Source organism: Gorilla gorilla, chromosome 4, assembly GCF_029281585.2.
Source record: "Gorilla gorilla gorilla isolate KB3781 chromosome 4, NHGRI_mGorGor1-v2.1_pri, whole genome shotgun sequence".
Taxonomy (NCBI): Eukaryota; Metazoa; Chordata; class Mammalia; order Primates; family Hominidae; genus Gorilla; species Gorilla gorilla.
Window position 1 is genome coordinate 113218908 of NC_073228.2, and position 9843 is coordinate 113228750.

A 9843-nucleotide genomic window follows, 5' to 3' on the forward strand; every position below is an offset into this window, starting at 1 on the left:
CAGTTCTGTATCTTACTTCCACCTTTTGTAGTGCTAATACCTAGCTTTCTGAAATCCTGACTATCTCTAGTGTCCTTTAAGTTTGCCACTTTCCCATCTCAGCTATAACTCTTTCTAAGAATCCTTGAGTTTTTAAGTTTTTCTGCCTGGCCCTATCAGTTATAGTCCTCCATTTGAATTGTTTTCTTAAAATTTCTTGAAGTCTCTCATGTGCTGATATTCTTCTTCCCATTATGTTTGTTACTTAGGGTTTATGCTTTTAAATTTTTGAAATATTATTTTAATGTAGATTCAGGAGGAAGAAGAGATAACATGCTGTCTTGTACACACTCTTTGATTTGTAGATTATTTAAGCCTAGAGGACTTTCTCTAGGCTGTATGTCCAGGTATGTCGTTAGCACTACCTAGCACAGAGCACTGTGTGAACAGAAAAGATTCATTTAACTTCTAATGAACCTCACACTTGTATGAGGAAGAGACTATAAAATCAAATTGACAGTGATGAATTCTATTTGCTTATGATGGGAACAGTATCCTTTAGGGTTGTAATTAAACAAAACCAGCTGATTAAATAAGAAAAGGAAATTATTGAAAAAATACTAGGTAACTTCCAGAAGACTGAAAAATCAGACTTGGGAGACTTAACAGGAACAGAGGGAGGCTGGGTACCTAGACTCCTAGCTTGAGGCCAGCTGCCTAATGAGGCTGGTGAGGACACTGCTGCCATTCCACTGAGCACGGCTGACACAGCCTGCACCAACGCAGGATGGTGCTTCTGGCAACTCTGCCACTCAAAAGTGGCTGCTGCTTCTGCCAAAACAGTCTTCCCTGACCATGCTTCCTTACACCACTAGCTTTTGAGTAAAAGTCCTTGGAGGGGTGTCTGATTACTCGAGCCTAAATCATGTGCCAGTGGAGGGTAGGAGAGCATATAGTTGACATTTTCTGCTACTATACACTAATGGGAAGTTCTGCTTCCCCTTAAGATTTGTATGGTAGGGAATTCCTCAAACAGGAAAGAAGTTTAGAATCCAGGAAGGCAACAGGAATGACAAGTGTCCATGGCAGGGCATGTAGCCAATATCAGAACAAACAATCAGCATAACTCTTAAAAATATGAATGTTTAGTACCTTTAAAATGTATATTCTAGGCTGGGCGTGGTGGTACACGCCTGTAATCCCAGCACTTTGGGAGGCTGAGGTGGGCGGATCATGAGGTAAAGAGATGGAGACCATCCTGGACAACATGATGAAACCCCGTCTCTCCTAAAAATACAAAAATTAGCTGGGTGTGGTGGCATGCACCAGTAGTCCCAGCTACTCGGGAGGCTGAGGCGGGAGAAAGGATTGAACCCGGGAGGCAAAGTTTGCAGTGAGCCGAGATTGTGCCACTGCACTCCAGCCTGGTGACAGAGCGAGACTCCATTTCAGGAAAAAAAAAAAAAAAATATATATATATATATATATATATATATATATATATATAAATTGTAGTAATTGCAAAATGCCAAGACAAATAGGCTATGAGATCCACAGCACAATATCAGCTGTTAGTGAAAAGACAAATTCTGAAGAATTTGAAGGAAGAATCAATATTGATCGGTCCAGCTTTTTACTCAATGGAGAAATCCTTTCCCAAGGTCTATTCAACACAGCAATATTTGGGGAGCTTATTGAGATAAGGTTTTATTCCATCTCTGAACTCTTAGAAGTAGAACATTAGAAATTTCTCACTTAGGTAAGATAAAATCTTCCCCCTTTATTTATTTATTAATTTTTTTTGAGACGGAGTTTCACTCTTGTTGCCCAGGCTGGAGTGCAGTGGTGCAATCTCAGCTCACTGCAACCTCTGCCTCTCAGGTTCAAGTGATTCTCCTGCCTCAGCCTCCCAAGCAGCTGGGATTACAGGCATGCACCATCATGCCCAGCCAAAATCTTCCTCCTTTATATCATCCACCCATGAGTTTTAGATCTGATGGCTCTAGTTATTCAGAATAGAATATAGTAGTTAAAAGTTTTGTGTGGCTGGGCACGGTGGCTCACACCTGTAATCCAGCACTTTGGGAGGCCGAGGCAGGTGGATCACCTGAGGTCAGGAGTTTGAGACCAGCCTGGCCAACACAGTGAAACCCCATTTCTACTAAAAATACATACATTAGCCAAGCATGGTGGCACGCGCCTGTAGTCCCAGCTACTCGAGAGGCTGAGTCCGGAGAATCACTTGAACCCAGGAGGCGGAGGTTGCAGTGACCCAAGGTAGTGCCACTGCACTCCAGCCTGGGAGACAAAGTGAGACTCTGTCAAAAAAAAAAAAAAAAGTTTTGTCTGTAGTCCGTATTTGTTTCTTACTAACTGGGTGACCTAATTCTTGCTTTCTACATGTGGAAAATGAGGAGAATAAGAGCACCTACGCCTAAAGAATTATTGTGAGGAATAGTGCAATAATTAGCAGTTAGGTCAGTATCCAGCACATAGTGTGCATTCAATAATTAGTGACAATTATCACTGATTAAATGATAATTATGATGATGATGACTGAGGAGAGCAAAGATCACCTGGTGGCCATCAAGCAGACCATCCAGAGGCAAAACTCCTTAACTGAGGAATTCAGAAGTAATTAGACTTTCTTATTACCTAAAGCAGGGATCTAGTTCCAGACCTCTTTTCCACAATTTTTTAAGTTACTAGAATTTCTTTTTTCTTTTTCTTTTTTTTGAGATGGAGTCTCGCTCTGTCGCCCAGGCTGGAGTGCAGTGGCGCGATCTCGGCTCACTGCAAGCTCCGCCTCTCGGGTTCACGCCATTCCCCTGCCTCAGCCTCCCGAGTAGCTGGGACTACAGGCGCCGGCCACCACCAGGTCCGGCTAATTTTTCTTGCATTTTTAGTAGAGACGGGTTTCACCATGTTAGCCAGGATGGTCTCGATCTTCTGACCTCGTGATCTGCCCGCCTCGGTCTCCCAAAGTGCTGGGATTACAGGCGTGAGCCTCCGTGCCCGGCCAGTTACTAGAATTTCTATACATCTCCAGAATGCATGCATGTCGAGACTTGTTGTGCAACCCTTGCTAACACCAAAATGTCTACAAATGTAATGATTTGTCTTGACCTAAATGGCTAATATGATTCAAATTACTCTTAAGCTCCCACTTTAAGGTCCATAAACACCCCTAAGGAAAAATCCACTGTGGTGTGCTCAGTCCTCTCTTGCTGAGGTGCCCTGCTGCACTTTCCTGCAGCGTTCTTTCTATCCTGTGAAACCACCATTGCAAAATTGTAACTGAGACAGTGAAAGAGATCTGACCTAACCAACTCCATCTTTCTTCTAATCACTAAGCTGTCTTTGTTCGCTCCTGGGTGTAAACTGAACTAACTTTGGGAGGAACTTAGTTTATACTTTATAGTTTAAAACAAAGATGATCACAGCTCTTTCCCAAAACAAACCTCCTTCTTGCCTGGGGATGAGACTGCCTTTGTAGGACTATCAAATTAAGCATAAGATTAGAAACTATGGTTTAGGAGTCATGCAGCTGGAGGCTGTAAGTAAGATTCTGACCCTCCCAAGACTATTCCTAAGATCAGTGCTTGAGATATTTTGCAGACACTGCACTTAATGGATGAGCTGTCACCACCTAAATCCATAAACTGGCTCATCTGATCTTGTGACCTCCACCCGGGAACTGACTCAGCACAAGAGGACAGCTTCAACTCCCTATGATTTCATCTCTGACCCAACCAACCAGCACTCTTGACTCACTGGCCGTCCCCCACCCACCAAATTATCCTTAAAAACTCTGATCCCCAAATGCTCAGGGAGACTGATTTGAGTAATAATAAAACTCCGATCTCCTGCACAGCTGGCTCTGTGTGAATTACTGTTTCTCTGTTGCAGTTCCCCTGTCCTGATAAATTAGCTCTGTCTAGGCAGCGGGCAAGGTGAACCCATCAGGTGGTTATGCTAATAAAACTTTCCTTTTCAAACCTATACTGTTGTCAGTAAACTCTTACCAACTCAGGAGTCGACGACTTTCTAACGCTGGGACTCTGACACCTTGCCCAGCATCTTGGTAGTCTGTATGGGGATTTTACTGAGATTTCTCCCTTCTTTTTTCTCCCTGCTTCCCTCAGTGCCCTGGTTCTCTACTCACGGGAGTTGATGGTACCTGGCTGAGGCCACTCTTTGGTGGGATCTTGAAGCCTAGAGAAGGGATACCTGTCTGTCGCTGTTCTTAGAGGTGAGAGACTGGCCAGGGTTCTTTTCTATTTTCTGACTGCCAGTGAGCCAGCTTGAGCACTCTTTGGGAATTGAGGGTTTCTGGTCCAAGTCACTCCCTGGTGTTACCCAAAGGCCAAGACAAAAGGACGAATTTGCTATTGCCTGTCAGGGTAGCAAGTCCACTTTCACTTTATTTATTTATTTATTTATTATTTATTTTTTGAGAATGAATTTCGCTCTTGTTGCCCAGACTGGAGTGCAATGGCGCGATCTCTGCTCATGACAACATCTGCCTCCTGGGTTCAAGCGATTCTCCTGCCTCAGCCTCCCGAGTAGCTGGGATTACAGGCATCCACCACCACGCTCGGCTAATTTTTTTTGTATTTTTAGTAGAGACGGGGTTTCACCATGTTGGCCAGGATGGTCTCGATCTCTTGACCTCGTGATCCACCTGCCTCAGCCTCCCAAAGTGCTGGGATTACAGGCGTGAGCCACCACACCCAGCCACTTTCACTTTAATGCTCTGTAAACCATGCCTTGGAAATGAGCAGCAGCGATCTCAACTCTGCGCAGACACACTCCATTGGTGGTGCACTCAATTTTGGATTCAACGTCATCACAAACACTACGTCATAAGTTATGGTGAGTTCTCCTTCACATTGGGTTTGAGCTGACCACTCAAACAAGGACATGCTGGTCTGGTCATACAGGCAGGGGCAGGCCCTCTATCCATCGTGGGATGTCCCCGAATAGAGTGAGACAAAAGGATGCCCTAGGGCTCTTGCACTTCCTTATTCATTCCTACTTACCCTTAGATCGTATTCTTAAAAATTAATCCCATTTTGACTCACAAACTCTCAGAAAGAAGCATATAATTTTCTTTTGTATTCAGAGGTTCCATATGTTCAGGTCTTTTTGGCTTTATCCCCAAACCCAAAATTATGTGAAAATTGTCATGCATGCTTCCAGGGAACTTCCTCTGTCCCTGATTTTGATGTCTTAGATGATCCTTCCTTTTGCCTGTCACACTCTTTTCAGCCTGTCCCCACTTCACCTACCCCTTCTCCATCTGCTCCATCCCCTAGTAAACCCCCTATCCCATATCCAGATACTTTATCCCCCTTACATACTGGCATGGGAGTCACGAATGCCACTGGTACAGAGTCCTCAGAAAATCCCTGAAATGTTTTGCCTGTCTTCGAGGTGGCAAATGGAGATTTAGGAACAATTTGAGTTCGTGTCCCTTTTCCAATGTCTGATCTTTCACAAATTCAATCCCAGTTGGGTTCATTTAGCCAGGATTCCTCTAAGTTCATTCAAGAATTTCAGGCTTTAAATACATGTTAAATGCAAGTCTCATTCCTAGAAATATATGTACCTTTTACATGTAGTTTATATTTTTATCCCAATCATCTATAAACTCTATAAGGGTAAGATATATGTCTATTTCTTCACAATTATATCTTGCTATTTAGTAATAGCAAACACATGTGCACATGCGCACGCACGCACACACACGCACACTCACACACAGTGTGGAAAATGCATCATTTGGGTAACCTTAATTTTTACCTGCAAGAAAAAACTGGCTTTACCTTTTCAAATGTTGACCTTGCTTTCGGGAAGTGATGTTATTTAGAATTCTGACTGGCACTTTAAAACAAACAAACAAACAAACCTTATGGTGCTATATATTTTATTAAATTAATCTAATCCAGGTTTCTCAGCCATTACCAAACCTCAGAAAATTAACATTGGCCAGGCATGGTGGTTTATGCCTGCAATCCCAGCACTTTGGGAGGCCAGGCCTGGAGGATTGCTTGAGGCCAGAAGTTCAAGGCCTGCCTGGGCAACATAGGGCCACCCTGTCTCTACAAAAAATAAAAAAATTAGCTGAGCATGGTGGTGCATGCTTGTGGTCCCAACTACTCAGGAGGCTGAGGTAGGAGAATTGTTTGAGCCCAGGAGTTTGAGGCTGCAGTGAGCTATGATTGTGCCACTGCACTCCAGTCTGGGCAACAGACTGAAACTCTGTTTAAAAAAAAAAAAAAAAGTTAATGTTGCCTGGAGTTTCTATTGCCAAACGTTTGGAAATGTTGACTTAGAGATGGGAATAAGTAGCCAGAAATTGCTTTTGTAGAATACCCCCTAATTTTGTTTTGGAAAGAGACTAAGTGTAGATGAGGACTCTGAGAATGAGAGATATTTTGGACTGTATGGCCATTATTATGCAGATAATATTCAGCTTTATTCAGCCATACATCTCCCTTTCCTTTAGCCCAGATGGTGAAATGACTCATCTCTTCCACTGGCCAGCAAAACAAGGGAGACAGAAGAGGAGCTGTTATAATCCAGATAAAAAATGATGTTTCAGAGGCAACGGGAAAATATTTCTACGCAATGATGGTAGTACATTGATAGTGCTTGTTAATACTTTGTATTCCTTTTCAGATTCACAGCTTGAGTTTCCCATTGCTTCCAGATTCCCAAGAGTAGTTCTGACCAAGAATTCTTTTTATCTTTCTCATGTATGTAAATTGTAAACATTTTTGGCCTTCAAATAATTTATTTTGGTCACTTCTTTTTGTGAAGATGAAAGATTATCCTTCAAACATGTGACTTTTTTTGTTACTTTCCTTGAAAATCACCTAGCAATTTTATATGAAGTATGTTCTCATTTACAAATGTGACTAGGATTAAAGTATAGGTCCTTCACTGAATAACTGGGAAAAATGCCTACTGGATAGGAAGGACAATGAGATAGAAAATTATGGGGTCTGATAGACAAAAATAAACAGTAGGAGGAATAGCGTTTTATGTATGTCTCTTTCTGTGGTTGTCATTAGGTGAGGTTATGGTTATGGTAAGTCTGTGTGTAGGGGCTTTTAGGTATGCAGTCGCAGAAAGTTTTGTACTTCTTTCTTTTTTTAAAAAAATTATTTTATTGTATTTTATCTGGAGTACACCTGCAGGACATGCAGGTTTGTTACATAGGTAAATGTGTGCCATGGTGATTTGCTGCACCTATCAACCCATCACCTAGGTATTAAGCCTAGCATGCATTAGCTATTTTTCCTGATGCTCTCCACCCCAAACCACCCTCCCCCAACAGGCCCCATTGTGTGTTGTTCCCCTTCCTGTGTCCATGTGTCCTCATTGTTCAGCTCCCACTTATAAGTGAGAACATGCGGTCTTTGGTTTTCTGTTCCAGTGTTAGTTTGCTGAGGATAATGGCTTCCAGCTTCATCCATGTCCCTGCAAAGGACATGATCTTATTCCTTTTTATGGCTTCGCTACATAGTATTCCATGGTGTATATGTACCACATTTTCTTTATCCAGTCTATCATTGATGGGCATTTGGGTTGATTCCATGTAGTCGTTGAAGAAGTCATTGATTTCTAGGAAAGTACTAGAGTTTGTCACTAACCAGAATTTCAGTTTCTAATACAAGAAAGAGTTTGAAATATTGACAGGTAAGATTTGTTCGTAGCTATTAGTGGCATAGTTGTACCTCTGAATCTAACTTCTGATTCCATTTCCTAAGAAAGCCATCAACCTGAATTTCCTAAATGACAGTTCAAACCATATTATTCCTCTATTCTAAAATGTTTGATAACTGCCCATTCACTCTAACATTGGGAAAAATCTTTCCCCTGGGCATTATGGGACATTTCCTGTTGTTATCCTGTGAGGGCTATTTATGTGTACTATGCTAGCCAAGCTAAACTTGTCTATAGAATATATAATTTATTAGGATTCCACTACAAACTTGCTGACACTGCTCTTGTCACCCAAAATGCCTTTCTCCAGTATAGTGGGAATTTCTGTTTTGTACCTGCCTGACATATATTTTCTCTTCTTCTAGTAATAATGTCTAGATTATCCATTGAGGATGAACCTCCTCCCATTGCAAACAATTTTGGTTGGTATCTCAGTCAAGGTGTTCATTCCACCCCTGCCTGGTATATAAAAGTGGATCCATTACACAAGATAAGCCAGTCCGATTCTCTCTCTCCCTAGAATTTGAATCTTGAGCAGCATAATAATACAAACAGTTTCAGCTGATTCATCAAGATAGTCGTGTTTATTAAAAGAGATTGCCAATTATCTTCTACTTTCTAGATACCCAGATTTCACATCCTTTCCAACACAAAATTATTCAGCTTTTCTGTAATCCAATGAGCTAAGCGTTTGTACACCTAACAAGTTCCGTATTTGCTTCAGTTAGAGATACTTTCTGTTGCTTGCAAACAAAGAATACTGATGGACTCTGTGGTAGGCAGAATAACAGCTCCCTAAAGACTCCACATCACACATGTACCCTAAAACTTAAAGTATAATAAAAAAAAATAAAAAATAAAAAATAAAAAAAATTAAAAAAAAAAAAAAGAAAAAAAAAAGAATAAAAAAAAAAAGACTCCACATCCTAATCCCCAGAACCTGTGAATATGTTATGCTACATGGCAAGGGAGAATTAAAGTTGCAGATAAAATTAGTTTGCCGCAGGGTGCGGTGGCTCACGCCTGTAATCCCAGCACTCTGGGAGGCCCAAACGGGCGGGTCACCTGACGTCAGGAGTTTGAGGCCAGCCTGGCTAACATGGTGAAATCCTGTCTCTACTAAAATACAAAAAATTAGCCGGGCTTAGTGGCGTGCTCCCATAATCCCAGCTACTCGGGAAGCTGAGGAGGGAGAATCGCTTGAACTTGGGAGGCGGAGGTTGCAGTGAGCCGAGATTGCGCCATTGCACTGCAGCCTGGGCTGCAAGAGCGAAACTCCATCTCAAAAAACACAAAACAAAACAAAAATTAAGTTTGCTAATCAAATGACTTTAAGATAATGTATCCTGGATTATCTAGGTGGCCCAATGTACTCACACAGCACTTAAACAGGGAAGAGAGAAGCAGAAGAGTAAAAAGTAGAGAACGACACGTGATAAAGACATCACCAGCCATTGCTGGCTTCGAAGATGAAAGGGGTACCATGAACCAAGGAATGTGGGCAGCCACTAGAAATGCAAAAGGTGCCCGGCATGGTGGCTCACGCCTGTAATCCCAACACTATGGGAGGCTGAGGTGGGCAGATCGCTTGAGCCCAGGAGTTTGAGGCCAGCCTGGGCAACAGGACAAAACCCTTTCTACAAAAAAAAAAAAAAAAAAAAATCTGGGTGTGGTCTTGCATACCTGTAGTCCCAGCTACTTGGGAGGCTGAGGTGGGAGGATTGATTGAGCCAGTGAGTTTGAGGCTGCACTAAGCCAGTGATCGTGCCGCTGCACTCCAGTCTGGGTGACAGAGAAAGACCCTGTCTCAGAAAAAAAAAAAAAAAAAAGAAAGAAAAGAAAAAAAAAAGCAAAGAAAAGAATGCAATTCCTGCTAACATCTTGATTTTAGCCCAGTGAGATCTATTGTAAATTTCTGAATTCCAAAACTGTAAGATAACAATTTGTGTTGTTTTAAGTCACTAAGTTTGTGGTAGTTTGTTAAAGCAGCAATAGGAAATTACTACAGATCCACAGAATATGACTGCATAAATCCTACATTTCCTTCAAAGCAAATACCACTTTCTCCCTGAAGGCTTTTATTTTTTATTATTTTTAATTATGAAATATTCCAAAACTTAAGAAAATTTA